Source organism: Alligator mississippiensis, chromosome 5 (assembly GCF_030867095.1).
Source record: "Alligator mississippiensis isolate rAllMis1 chromosome 5, rAllMis1, whole genome shotgun sequence".
Lineage (NCBI taxonomy): Eukaryota > Metazoa > Chordata > Crocodylia > Alligatoridae > Alligator > Alligator mississippiensis.
Window position 1 is genome coordinate 183,403,586 of NC_081828.1, and position 15,105 is coordinate 183,418,690.

Sequence of the window (15,105 nt, forward strand, 5' to 3'; positions counted from 1 at the left end):
GGTTCCCAAAAGAGCTAAACAAAAGCTAGTGCCTCAAAGCCAGGTCCAGTACAGTGTTCCCAGGCTAGAAGGCCTAGCTAGAGTATAGCAGTGAAGGCTGAGGAGGGTGAAGCCTCGACAGAAGAACATCATTATTGTAACACCTGTGCGGCTTGGGGTGTGGTATAAGGGAGGATCAGAGCCATGCAATTAGCCCCTAAGGCTTGAGGTGTCCTGCAGCAGCACAGTTATAGAGCAGGGCCCAACAAGAGGCCTGAGGACCAGTGAGACTGAATAAGGTTCCTTGTAGTATGGACCAGTAGGGTATTGGGGAACCTTAGCAGGGATTCAGTTGAAATGGGGTCTTACAAAGGCCTGTGGGCAGCCTCCCCATTATTATCATTATATCATCAAGGCATGGCAGGAGAGAAGGGAAGGCACCCTAGAGGCACAGTGGGGCATGGTCATGGAGCCACCAAGGGGCATCACAGCCGCCCCTGGGACCCTGACATGCTACAGGATTCCTTAGAACCAGGTGCTCTAATCAAATTCCAGCAACATTCTGTGCAGGCGTATTGTGGTCAGGGTTTCCCTACACTGGAGGTGGGGGAAATAAGCCCTGAAATCTTTGGAAGTGCCATTCTAATTGTGACAGAGGGCCTCCTGGGGCTGAGCTCTGTGGCCCGCCCACCTTTCACCGTGACAGGGGCCTGCTCGGGGCTGAGCTCTTTGTGGCCCACCCACCTGTCTCTGGGCAACCGCCCGCCTATCTCGCCCGCCACGCCTTTGATGATAATTAGTTCAACTACGATGTTAATTAAGCGGGAGGTTACCCATTTTAATGCCCTGATGCCAGGGGGCGCTCTGCAGCTCCGACCTCCCCTAATACCACAGCCCAAGCCTCGCAGATGGCATCCAGGTTTTCATCTCTTCCGGCACCCACGCTGGGCCCCAGAATCTTCCAAACAGGACCCCTCTATGATCCCTCCTGATCAGGCGGCCTCTCCGCCTTCATCCGGGCTACTAGCCCCCCCTGAAGCCATTTTCCCCTCTCGGGTGTGGTCCCCCCGGGACCTTTGGCTAACTGGCCCTGGCCCACCTCCAGGCCAGTCGGGACCCCAGGCCCCTGGCTCTTGGGCGTCCCTCACGGTGGGCCCCTGGCCCTTTTGACCCTCTCTGGTCCTGGCCCCAGCATGGGCCAGTCGAGGGTACTATCTCATCAGGTCGGATCTCTAGCCCCTCACTCTCTCTTCGGGCTCATCGCGCTGCTACCCCCTTTCTCCCGGGGTTCACCGCAGCATCACGCCCGGTAATCATTCCCTCTCTCGGGGTCCGCCCTCTGGGCCTTTCCACAAACATAGGGTTACCGACCCGGTGGTGGGAGCTAGGGGTTAAGGTGCCCTGACCCGCCTTTCACCGGGGTGATAACTGGCCTGGCATTTCCTGGGGGCTCCCGCGCCACTGAGAGCCCCACCAGACCACCCACTCCCGGCAGGGTGCAGTTTCAGGTCATGCCTAGGACCAGGAGCCTCCAAACCATCCCCTTGCAGCTCCCCCTTACCTCCGGGTCGTTCACAGCAGCCCTACAGCCAGGCAATGTTGCTGCCTGGCCTCCAGCTGCCAAACTGCTCTGCTTATATAGGCAGCCCTTGTGTCTAAAATGGCTGCCCTAATCAGGCACCTGGAGGCTGCCAGCTCCAGGCCCTTAAAGTGGCAGGCAAACACGCTGCACTGCCACACTAATATTCTTCCCCTGCTTAATCTGTTGCTCTGCTTTTTGCTTCCTGCCCTATGTTCCCTACCCAGTCTGTTGCTGTGCGTACTTCTCTGTGCTCCTTGTCCCATCTGCTACTCTGCTTTCTGCCTATCTGCCACTGTGTTGTTCATCCATTCCCTGATCTGCTGTGTGCCACACACAAAGACTCATGGTGCCACTTGTGGCAGGTTGGCCACATCTGCCCTAACTTTCTCCCCTCTAGTCTACCCTTACTTCTGTCTGTCAGATTTAATAATTTCCTATTTAGTGCATGTTATACATATATCTGTCTATGACAGATTTTAAGAGCTAAAAACCAGGACTGCTGCATCTTTCATATATTTATAGATTGTTGGTTACATCTTTAATTTGTGCTGTTTATATGCCTTTGCCACCAGATTTTTGGTGTCTCTTTGAGCATCTTTAGGAACCACATTAGTTGGATTTTGTATTTACAGATGAAATTCTCTACTAGAAGTCAGTATAATTTATTAAGTCTACTGTTTGTGTCAGAGTGAATGCATGATTTCAAATTAAACCTGGTGTTCTACATGGCACATGAGCTACATAAAATTCCCTACATATTCTGAACCAAAAGTGTTGTTTGAACTGATTTCTAGTTTGCATCCGTAGAAAAAAAATTATCCAGGTTTCCCTGTGAAAGACCACCAAGGTCATGTATGGACAGAAACATTATTGTTAAGTATGCTAATAGTGTGTTGATGTTTTTATATGGATCTGATCCTGTTTAAAATAACACTGTTAATGAGAGCAAACAAACTCAACTCTTGATTTAAAATAGTGAGGCATTAAGCCTTCTTTACTTTTCATGCTGCTGAGTAGTTTCAGGTCTGATGAAACTTTTGGTTTGAGGGGAGGGGTCTATGCATATTTTAATTTGTTCCAGGCCAAAAACTTGGAAAATAAGGAATGTATTCATGTTCAAAGTGTTTAAATAATAAACATTTTTTAAAACAGTTTGACTATCCTTCTGTTTTAAATAATATCAGAGGAGTATCTAAACATTTATTAATCTCTTCCCCATTTGGGCACACAAATTAAATTTAAACACTCCAAATTGGAAAGCAATTGGTCCATAATAAAGTGGGAGTTTTTTTGCTACTTGAAAACTGAGTTGTGTAAGAAAAAAATCCATTGTTTCTTGAAACTTAATAATTATAGAAAACATATAATTTATTAGATCAATTAATAATCCAATGTCTATGATTTTCATTTTCATTGACCCTACACTATTTTGGTTATTTAATTATACTGTTACTTTATTCATTCTTCTCACCATTCACTGACATGGTGGGTCATTTTGAAATATTAATACAGTATTCCTCCAGAACAGAGGAAATGCTGAAGGGGTTAGTTGTTACTCTTTGAAATATACAAGAGATTAGAAACCCCTTATCTGATCCTGGTATGATATAACTTAATACTTTTTGTGACAGGCATTTCTAGTTACAGATTATTCATATAGTAATATAACTATGAAATTTCTTGGCATCTATCATTTTAAGACGAGAGATTAAACCTTTTTATTGATTAAATTTTCCTCCAGTTATCCATTCTGTTCTAGATAATGTACATCTGCAGTTTGCATTACTACTATTCAGCCTTTCTTAAGTACCTAAAATTCAAAATAAATGTAGCAGCCATCACAGAAATGCTTCTGTCTTACCAACTATTGAAAGGTTACTTGTGCACTCTCTTTCACACAGACAGAGCAAAACTCATTGGCCCTACCAGATCCTACTGGCTTTTGTAGTAAATTTCAAGAGAAACAATGTGCTTGCATGAATTTACCAATAGATGATCCTCTCATAGCAGTATGAAGGTCCAGTGTCCAGACAGATACTTCCTACTATCAAAGATATTGTTCATTTGCTATGATTGTTGACATATATAAAATTACTGACACTTGTATGTGAGTCTGCCTTCAAGGGTAACTCCTATGGGAGGCTAAAATGCTTGTGGCTTGCTGGCTTCATGAACAATTCCAGGATTCTGCATCTGATTGTATGTGCATGTGTAATACATGTCTATGGTCCCACATCCTTTCCTGAAGCCACACTGACTCTCAGGCAAGAAGCCCTTATTCAATGTGTTGAACAAGATGGTTCAGCAGAATTCTGGTGAGGATTTTGCCAGCTATTAACAGCAAGGAGATACCCCGATGATTGTTGCAGGATTGTCTATTGTCTTTCCACTTGTACAAGTGAACAAAGGATGCATCCTTGTACTCCCGGGATATAGTTCCTTGATTCCACATTGACTAGAAGAATTCAGTCAGTTTCAGAGCCATGTGAGCCTCTGGACTTAGTTTCATAGTTTCATAGTTGGTAGGGTCAGAAGGGACCTGAGCAGATCATCAAGTCCGACCCCCTGCCATGGGCAGGAAAGAATGCTGGGGTCAAACAACCCTGGCTAGGTGATTATCTAGCCTCCTTTTGAAGACCCCCAGGGTAGGAGTGAGCACCACTTCCCTTGGAAGTTGGTTCCAGATCCTAGCCACAGGAAGTAGCGTTTCCTGATGTCTAGCCTGGACCTACTCTCAGTACACTTGTGGCCGTTATTCCTCGTTACTCCTGGTAGTGCTCAGGGAAACAGGGACTCTCCCATTCTCTGCTGGTCCCCCATGGTAAGTTTATAGATGGCCACCATATCCCCTCTCAGCCTTTTCTTGTGGAGGCTGAACAGGTCCCAAAGCCTCTCCTCATAGGGCCTGCCCTGCTGCCCCCTGACCATGCAAGTAGCCCACCTTTGGACCCTCTCAATGCTTCCCACATCCCTCCTGAAGTGCAGCATCCAGAACTGGATGCAGTACTCCAACTGTGGCCTGACCAATAGACCTTTGCTGGTATAGCATCTGTTCTAGGTGCTTTACCATTTGATAGCAAGTTAATTGCTTTCACGGTCTCAGTCAACATTGGAGGACCATAGAAATGGTGTTAGCAGCTTTTCATCTTCAGGGGAAATGCCAGGAACAGAACTGCAAGCTGTATATGACTTTCATTGACGTGACAAAAGCATTTGATACAGACAGTCAGGAGGGCCTTTGAAAGATCGTGGCAAAATTTGCTTGCCCGGAAAAATTAATCCCAATGGTTCATCAATTCCATGGTGGCATTCTTGTTCACATTGTGGATGAGTCATCTGAACTATTCCCAGTTACCAATGGAAATCAAGAAGGGCTGTGTGTTGGCCCCAACTCTCATCAGTATGATGTTCTCTGCTTTGCTTACAAATTATTTTCATGACTGTGACATTGGGATTGACATCAGCAACTGACATTGGGATTGACTGATGGAAAGCTCTTCAGTTCAAGGAGACTACAGGCAAAGACAAAGTTACAGGATGTGACTGTTTGTTATCTTCTGTTTGCTGATGACTGTTTCCTGAATGCCAAATCTCAGTCTGATATATGGTGGAGTATGAATTATTTCTCTTCAGTTTATGACAACTTTGGTCTCACAATCAACACTAAGCAGACAGAAGTGATGCTCCAGCCTGAACCAGTAAAGTCTTATGTAGAGCCTACCATCACGGTGAATGGCCAAACCCTCCAGGCAGTGGACAGGTTCACCTATCTCAGCAATAAACTGTCATGTGCAGTTCACATCAATGATGAAACAATTCCAGAATTGCCAAAGCAAGTGTGGCCTTCAGCAGACTATGTGCAAATGTGTAGGAGCACAGAAGTGTCAGTCAACAAACAAATCTTAAGGTCTACAAATCCATTGTGTTGCCAATCTTGATGAATGCATATGAAACCTAGATGGTGTACAGATGCTATGATATGAAGCTGAACCACTTTCACACAAGCTGACTAAGGAAATGAGTGAAGATAAGATGGCAAGACAAGGCCCCAGACACTGAGGTTCTCACACAGGCAGGCATTCCAAGCATCTACACTCTGTAGATGAAATCAAAGATGAGATGGGCAGGCCATGTCACCAGGATGTCAGATGAGTGACTGCCAAAGATCTTCTATGGTGAGCTAAAGGAGAGAAAGCACTCTCAGGGAGGCCAGAAGAAATGTTTCAAGGACTCCCTCAAGTCATCCTTGAAACATTTCAACATTAACCTGAAATCTTGGGACGATTGTACTCATGATGCTTTCACCTGGCAAAGCCTCATCCATACTGTAGCTACCATCTATGAGCAGAGGAGAACTGCTGAGACGGACAGAAGTGCAGACAGTGTAAATCTCACAACAGCAGCACATCCGCTATTGATCAAGCAAACCAAAGTGCCATCTCTTGCTCAGTGTGCCACAGACAGGTTAAAAGCACAAATTGGCCTGAGCAGCCACTCTAGTGCTCACAGAAACTAAACCAACCAGTGAATGGGGGAGGCAACCTTGTGACAGGGGATGCAGAAAAGGCTGAAGTGCTCAATGCCTTCTTCACCTCAGTCTTTTTGTTGTTCTTGTTCATCCTTCAAATTTGAAGATGACCATAAGATCACTGGTTAGTCCCTAACTTGTTCTTTCACCACTGAGGGCTGCTTACCTCCTCCCCAAACTGTGCTGCCAGGTGCAGTAGTTTGGGAACTGACCTTACCTGCGACGACTGATGTAAAAAAAGTTAGGGACTACTTAGAAAATCTGGATGTGTATAAGTTGATGGGGCCAGATGAGATGCAACCAAGGGTGCTGAGGGAGTTGGCTGATCTGATTGCACAGCCATTGGTCATCATCTTTGGAAACTCATGGTGATCAGATAGGGTAAGGATTCAGAGTCACCTAGGCAAATGGGAGAAGTGGGCCAAAAGGAATTTCATGAGGTTCAACAAGGACAAATGCAAAGTCCTGCACTTAGGATGGAACAATCCCATGTACCAGTGCAAGCTGGAGGTATCATCCCTGCAGAAAAGGACCTAGGGGTTACAGTGGACAATACGCTGAATATGAGCCAGCAGTGTGCTCTTGTTGCAAAGAAGACTAACAGCATACTGAGCTGCATTGGTAGGTGTGTTGCCAGTAAGTCAAGGGAAGTGATTATTCCCCTTTATTCAGCAATGGTGAGGCCACATCTGGATTACTGTGTTCAGTTTTGCTTCCCCCTCCCACCCCCCACTACAGAAAGTATGTGAACAAATTGGAGACAGTCCAGCAGAGGACAACAACAATGGTGTGGGGGGTAGGGGACATGATTTCTGAGGAAGACTGAGGGAACTGGGCTTATTTAATTTAGAGAGGAGGAGACTGAGAGGGGACTTAATAGCACCCTTCAACTACCTGAAAGAGGGTTCAAAAGAGGATGGAGCTAGACTGTTTTCAGTGGTGGCAGATGACAGAACAAGGAGCAACAGTCTCAGGTTGCAGCAAGGGATGTTTAAGTTAGATATTGGGAAGAATTTTCTCACTAGGAGGATAGTAAAGCATGGGAACAGGTTACCCAGAAAGGTGGTGGAAGCTCCATCCTTGCAGGTTTTCAAAACCTGGCTACACAAATCTTTGGCTGGGATGATCTAGTTGGGGATGGCCCTGCTTTGAGCAGGGGGTTGGAGTAGATGACCTTCTAAGGTCCCTTCCAACCCTAACTTTCTATGATTTTATAGCAGTCATCATTAACTTGTTTCTTTTATAAGTTTTGTCCAATAAAGCAAACTGTTTCTAGAATTCATTTGAAGACTGTGACTCTTAGTACATCAGTCAAAAGGCACTTCAGTGAAAAATGGTATTTTGTGTATTCCTTTTTCTTTTCAAGTGCTTTGCTGAAGTGTATAACATACTCAGTAACTAGTATTTCATCTAAACTATTTCTTGTGTTATTTTTCCAACCCTCTGTTGTTTTTGGTTTAGAGATGTGTTGCAATTCCAAAGGGAGACTAGAGAAATGGGTGGAATGCATAACAGGCAATTGCAATGTTCCTGCCCCGGAGTAATTGTTTTAATGAGAAAGGATTCATGAGATTCTAATCCTCCAGGCTAGGGACAGACATTCAAAAAGCCTGAGCCTGAATTGATTCATCTTTGCAGGTTAGTCCAACCTGGATAGGCTAAATCAGTTTGTAACCCAGACAGACATCCCAGAAATGCAGGGACATGCCTGTAGTGGCTCAGGCTAGAAGCCAGGGAGTGCTAGAGCAGCCCACCCTTTGTTTCCACATGGCAGAGCTGAGGGCGGGGGTGCGGCAGGACCCCAGCAGGACACGCTGATTATTCCCCACCCCCTGCCCCACTTAGCTGCTCAGCAGGAAATATATATCACCCCTAACTTTGTGTTTATTAACTCAATAAGAAAACAAAGCCTCTCTCCTTTAACTAATGAAGCTATTCTTAAACAGCTCTTCCAAGGAAGGACATTAAATTACCTGTTGATTAGCTCCAAAAAGCCTGTCTGCCTCTGTCCTCTCCCACAGCATGGACTGTAGCCATGTGGTCTGCTAGTTAATGCTGAGGTGTCTGCATAAGACAGAGGGGAGGGGGGAATAATCCCTGTTTAGCAGGGAGAAGCCAGACAAACGCTCTGTGCCTACAAGTCTGTGCCAAGCTCCAGCCAGGGAGCAGAGGGGGGGGGGGGGCACCCCTGCAGTGGAGCAGAGAGCCCTACCCAGCCCAGAGTGCATGCCAGGAGTGTCTGGTTTATTTTAAGCCAGCAAAGGATCTGGGACAGACATTGCATAAACGGGTTTGAGCCAGATGAGTTAAGTCTGGTACTACTTTCAACCAGGTTTAGCTCAATCTGGTTTCAGCCATTTTGAAACTCGTTTTTCTGCACTGAACATCTGTTCTGTTTCAGGTTTAAACCAGTTTCTGATCACTTAAACTGGTTTTTGTGTACTGTCTGTCCCTAGCCCCAGTGTTCACCCTATAGGAGACTTTAAAATATATGCGTCTCAATTCTAGAGCTCTGGTCCAGAGGGAAAACAGCAAAATTGTTGGTTTAAAACAGCATAGCTGTTTCTAGTTAATTTTTTTTTTCAATGCTACACTAATGCTCAGTTATTTTCTTAGTATGCTTCTGCTTTACTACATCTAGTCAATCCATGCTTTCTTGTTAGAAATAAATCACCAAATGCTACATTCATGTGATATTTCCCACAGGTATTATGAGGAAAGTTTAGAAGAACTTGGTTAGTTAGTCTAGAGAAAAAAAACACCAGGGGAGTGTTTTAATGATGGGGATTTACAGCACATGGAAGAAATTAAGTAATTTACCCAAGATTATATACAATGTATAGGAATGCTGGGACTTTCCTATATCTCCTTGAGCCTTGACCCCTGGCTTTATGCTCCAAACCAGCCTCGATCTCTCCTTGCCATACTTTCAGGTCTTTCATGTCATGCACTAAAATGTAGCTGGCACTATTCCCTACTTACATGGTTATCCATGATTATAAATGTTAGATCCTTTCCAAGGAAATATTCCTTGTAGATCTGGGAGAATAATGAATTTAGTTTGGTCAAACTGAAAAACTAGGTAAGAAAACTAGATTAAAACAAATGTTGGATGACTTTAAGGTACAATATTAATAAAAAAGAGATAATAAAGTAGCAAATTACATTTCCACTTCATTAAATAAACCACACAGGCAATTTATTTGCACACATTTTCACACTATGTACACATGCAAACAGAGAAGGGAGTGGGGAGAGAGAAAAATTGAATTGTTCCTTATTTTATCAGAAATTTCATTATTGTACCATGTCAGAATTGAATAGTAGTTTAGGAGGAATAGGTTCGCTTGTAAAGCATATCTGCTGGAGATCTGAGTGTCACTTTTGAAAGTCCTATAGTTTTAACTCTATGGATTAAGTAGTGATAGAATCTAACTTGGACATTGGAAATTGATGTTTCTTGGTTGGGAAAAGGACTAGCAAAGTAATATTTTGGAGGTCCCCATGTTTTCTATATTGTTAGAATCTTATCAATACAAGATCTTATGTTGAAATGCACATAGGACCTCAGAAATAAGAGATATATTTTGGTGAACATGCAGGGATGTAATTAGATAATTCTGTATACTGTAGAAAACTGGGCCTTTGTTTTTGAATGGACTTAGTACAGACCTTTGTACAGAGCTTTACTTGGAAAATTAGGAGGCATATTATGTTTATATCTGTTTGTCCTACTTCTTGTTATGCTCATTGCAAAACAGATTTGTGTTCTGGTCTGTGCCAGAACTTTTGCCAGGATTTACATAATGTTTGTAAATGTACCTGCTAGTTCATAAGCAGCTACCTGGAAAAATCATGTTTTTTTAATAGCTATCCAGAAAGGACCAAGCCGCAGTTTTGAATCCAGATCCACAGTGTCCAATAGTTATGCTACTAAGATGTGGAAAGACCCATCTCCAGTTCAAGTAATCTCACTTCAGCAATATAGAAGCTCCCAGCTTATCACCAGAGTTACTTTTTAATTTTTAGATCAGCTGAGAAGTATATGGTATTTTTAAGAAGTGGGTTCTATTCCAGGTGCCATTGAATCATTTAGTGATTTTCTTCAAGCCACGCAACTTCTCTGCTCTGTTTTCAAATCCCTGAAAACAAGTATTAGTAAATTATTAGCTTTTGCTACATGGTTTGACAACTTTAGGTGTTCAGGTTGCTATTAGCTTCTTATCACACATGAATTACTTCAGTCAGTGAATATGTTTATTTTAAACTCCTAAAGTGAATGAAATGGTACCTTTAATGAAACCAGTCATTGAGCTAACTTGAATACCTACTTGTCAAAAGGTCAGGTCCCAGGGGTGGCTGTGACATTTCCCTGGAGGCTCACTGACTATACCATCCCTAGGGCACCTTTCTGTCTCACCTCCCATGCCTTGATGATAAATATGATAATAGGGAGGCTGCCCACAGGCCTTTGCATGGCCCAGTTCCACTGAACCCTGAACCTCCACTTAGGCCCTTCGCTGAGCCTCATTCAATAAGTTGCCCCCAGATAGCACCTCAAGCCTTAAGGGCTAATTGTATGGCTCCAAATCCACCCCATACCTCACAGATGGCATCCATACAGGTGTACAACCTATTGCTGATACAGACCCTTATTGGGTCTTCCAGTTCCTCAGCCTCTTAGCCCCACTCCAGTTGCCAGACCCCCCTCAGTCTCTCCTCCATCCCCTCTCTGAGCCTTCAGACCCCTCTGTCTCACCCAACAACTCCAGTTGCCAGACCCCTAGGTCTTTCCTATGGCCCCTCTCTCGGCCCTCAGATCCCCTTGGTCTCATTCAACCAGTCACTGAGCTACTAGGTCCCTTGGTCTTTCTCTTGGCCCCTCTCCAGGCTGTCAGCCCCCTTCTTGGTCCCTTGTTCTGGACCCTGTTATTTCTTCATTTCCCAGCTGCTCTCCAGGCCCTCAGACCCATCTGGCCCTGCAACGTACTCTCTGGCTCCTCACTGGGCTGCTGTACCCTATGGTCCCACCATACTCACTGGGCCTCACTATAGGCCTCAGGCCCCTTACTGGGCCTCAGAACTCATGGCCTTGGACCCCTCTGGTCCTACACTCTATTTCCCAGCCCCTCACTGGGCCTCTGGACCCACATGGTCCTGATCTTCCCTGGCCCCTCACTGCACCTCCAGACCCACATCAACTGCTTTTCTGTCAGGATGTGCTTCCCAAGCCTTCTCCCTCAATGGGGTTATTTACAAAGCATGGGAGCTGAGGCTTTCCAGTGCCCCATCCTCACATTTCCCTGGAGTGGCTCATGCATGGCATTTCATGGAGACTGCCCTGCCACAGGCAACCCCACCACACCAACCACCTCCAGTAGGGTGCTATTTGAGATCTTACTGTTCTTCAAATCATCCTGGTCTTATCCTTACCTCTTTGGGCTCTCCCCAAGATGCCCTATACCCCTCCTGGGCTACTAATCACTGGCCCCCTTGGCCCTGGCTCCATCTCACATCCAAGTCTTCTGTCTCTGGCCCCCAACTCACTCTTGGACTCCTACCAGCCATCATCATACTGGGCTGCATGCTCCCTGTCCTCTCCCTCTTGTCTGTGGCCCCACATGGACCTTTGTACCTCTCTTAGGCCCTGACCCCACCTCCAGGCCAGTGAAGACTCCAGACTCCCAGTTCTGGCAGTCTCTCACAGCGGTCTATTTCACCCTTCAGACCTTCCTGGGCCCTAAACCCAGTATAGGCCAGTCAAGGTCCCCAGGGTCTATCCTCCAACTACCAGCCCTCTCCTCTCTGTGGGGCTTTGCACCTGAGCCCCTTCATAGATCACTCTCTTTCTCACTCTTGCAGGTTCAGAGCCTTACTTACTTCTCTTGCAGGTTCAGAGCCATAGCTCTTCCTTACTGCAGCCCCTTCCTTCTCTGGGCTTGTCCTGAACCATCTTCTCAATAGGCCCCAGGCACTCAGCCCCCTTCTTGGGGCTCTGGACCCCACACTGCATCCTCAAGAACCTCCTCCATCCTCTTAGTTCCTACCCAAGCCTCCAGATATTGTTTCCCTTGCTGGAATTCAGGAGTAGCAGTCTTCCTGCTGGGTGATGTTCCTATTCCAACTCCCTACACTAGCTCCCAAGATGGCACTGCTTTCAGGGTCTAGAGTTATACCCTGTCTAAGCCCAGCCTTCCTGTAATCAGATAACTCCTTTCAAACAAGTGACTCCTTTGACCAGGCCTAGCCTCACCTGCCAGCCCCCTGAGTCAGCTGACTCTGCCATTAGCTCTGACACGCACCTGCCAGTGGCTCAACAGGCTGCCTAACCTCTTAAAGTGGCAGGCACATCCAGTGCCCTGCCACACTACTCCAAGTATCTTAGTTCCACCTTAGTATGTCTTTTAATATATCCTTGTTCCTATGCTCTGGGGGCATTTATAAATGTGCTCCAGGAGGCAGAGGAGGTGCTTTCATTAGCAAGCCACACTAATTAGAAGCACCTGAGTGTCACATCACAAGGTATTGCATCACATCACAGTGTCCCATACAATATTGCTTTTAACTAAAGCTCATTGTTTAGCTTTAGTTCAAAGCAACCTGCCACCATTTTTCAGTGTGGAGATGCTGATGCGCTGGAGGCTGCTGGAGCACATTTATTTCCACACCCCACTAGACTCTATTAATCGAGTCTGCTCTGATGTGCTGGATTACAGCTCATTGGAACAGCCTTCCTGCATGGGTGTAAATACCCTAGGAGACGAAAATTTAGCTCTGTTTGTCAGCATTAGTAAGAGCTTGAGGATCATCAGCTCTCCGAAAAATAGGAGCCATGTGGATCAGTGTTAGAAACCAGACCTATAAGAGGCTTAAAAATTATCAAATGCTTTTAATTCAAAATTATCAAACCTTAAATGTTTCCAGATACTCTGCCCATAATGGTAACTGCTGATCTATCCCACTTCAGACTTGTTTTACAGAACAATAGTACTGATGTAATAGGGGCCCCAATCCCTGTTACTGAGAGTGGGGCCAGGCAGTAGGGCTAAGGGGCAGTGAGGCCCCAAGCTGTAAAAGCTGCAAGCAATTTGACTTAGAGTGAACTGCAAAGGGAAGAGGCTAAAGTGCATAGAGTTCAAGGGGAGTGTGGGGGCCACTAAGTGAGTGCAAGCCACAGTGGTAGGTGCTGTGTTGACTAAGTAGAATAAAAAAAATAGTAATCCTCTGAGGCCAGGATAGCCTGTCCAGAACAGGCATGGCACCTAGGGAGTTCTGTCAGGAACAGAGATGACAGTGGACCACTGAGTCCAAGGGGAGCTGGGGTTTGTCCCGAGATACACTTGGGGGGTTCCAGATATCCTGTTGGGAACAGGCAGACCATAAGCAAACCCAGTGTGCAGAGATAGTGACAGCCAAGCAAGCCAAAAAGGCTACAGGAAGGGGCAAGCAAGCCCCTCAGACTAAGGTAGGGCCAACAAGCTAAAGTCTAGGTAAATCAAATTGGGTCTAATTAGATTAGATTAAATAGAATGAACCTGGGAGGCCCTAATTGGTAGGGGTCACTTGAACCAAGTATAATCCTGAGCATGACACTATACGCACCCTCACCTAAATAGTGGGATCCTGGGGTACCCGGTAGCCAGTAGCCCTGCCCAGCCCCCCTGGGAAGCTGCTGCAGGGTCCCTGAGCAAAGAGCCTCCCCTTACAATCAAGCACCCTCTCAGGCAGTTATAAAACTATTTACAAGACTTAACTATTTACAAAATAACAAGTAACCAATAAATAAACACATTGATATACCAACTAACAAACCCTCAAGAACTTATTTACACAGTCTCTCACTTGCACACGGTGTACTGGGGATCCTATGTGCACTGCCCCTGGCGGGGTGTCTCAGGGAGTGGGACTGTCTGTGTCCCTGTGCAGGGTCTGTGGGTGCTCCCTGGTGCTGGTGTCCCTCTCCATGCTCCAGAGTCCCTGCAAGACAGCCTCCCCCTGTCTCTCACCCCCTTCTCTGACTCAGCAGGGAGCAGTGTCTGGGCTGCAGGCTGTAGCAGCTCTCCTGTTCTGCACAGCCTCACAGCCCCCGGCAAACGAAGCCCCTCCCTGGGCCTTACCTGCCTCAGGGCCCCTCACCCACCAGGGAAAACAGGGCAGTTTCCAGCAGTCTCCCCGTGGCTCTGCTGTGCCCACCCAGCCACACTGGGCTGCAGGTGGGTCTTCCCAGGCTCAGAGTCTCCACACAAGCAGCCCCTCTCTGGTCCTGCCGCCGCGGTGCTCCCGGGCCGAAGAGAGGAACTGGATACTGTGTCACTTCTGGCGCAGCCTCTGCTGCTGCTTCTGCAGGGCACTGCCAGAGGGTCTCCGAGGGACCACTGCGTTGAGACTCTCTCTCCGGTCTCCAGCCTGCCCCTTGGTCCCTCTCTCTCTCTTGTTCTCTCTCAGCGGGAAAACTGCTCCCCCCTTTTATCCAAGCCTCTCAGCCAATCCCAGGCCAGGGCCCTTCCTGGGCTTTTGCTAATGGCTCTATTTCAAAACTTTGCTGGGGTTAGGTCACCCCTCCCACTTCCAACAGGGCTGCCTCCAAACAGCTTCACTTGCCCTCAGAGCCTACAGTGTCCCTGCTGGGACAAACTCTGTCTCTCTGCAGGGCAGCCCTTGCCATTCTTTCAGGTGGGTTCATTTTTTAATGCTGCTACACAAGTATTCAGCCAGATTGGCTGCCCAGTGTTGAATAGGGTACAGCAAGGCACCTAAGGCTAAACTCTGATTTTCTGAAGGTAGCCTCCCAAATTTATATTAATTTTACTTCCATGCATGGTGGGTGAGGGTGGAGCAATACCCTTATAATCAGGAGTACAGCATGTACCTAGTGTGGCTCATAGGAGGTGCCACAGGTGCCTTTAGAGGTGGTCCTGTTACAACTCAAATACAAAGAGTACAGTCACACCACATTTTCTAAACCAGTGTCTCTCAACCAGCAGGACACGTCCCACTGGTGGGATGCAAAGGTTAT

At 46.3% G+C, this 15,105-nt stretch overlaps 1 protein-coding gene across 1 annotated transcript in view; it reads left to right on the forward strand.

The window, feature by feature from the left end:
• The window catches only part of MALRD1 (MAM and LDL receptor class A domain containing 1), a 516,028-nt gene that overhangs the window by 348,043 nt on the left and 152,880 nt on the right, over positions 1-15,105 (forward strand). The window lies entirely within an intron of this gene.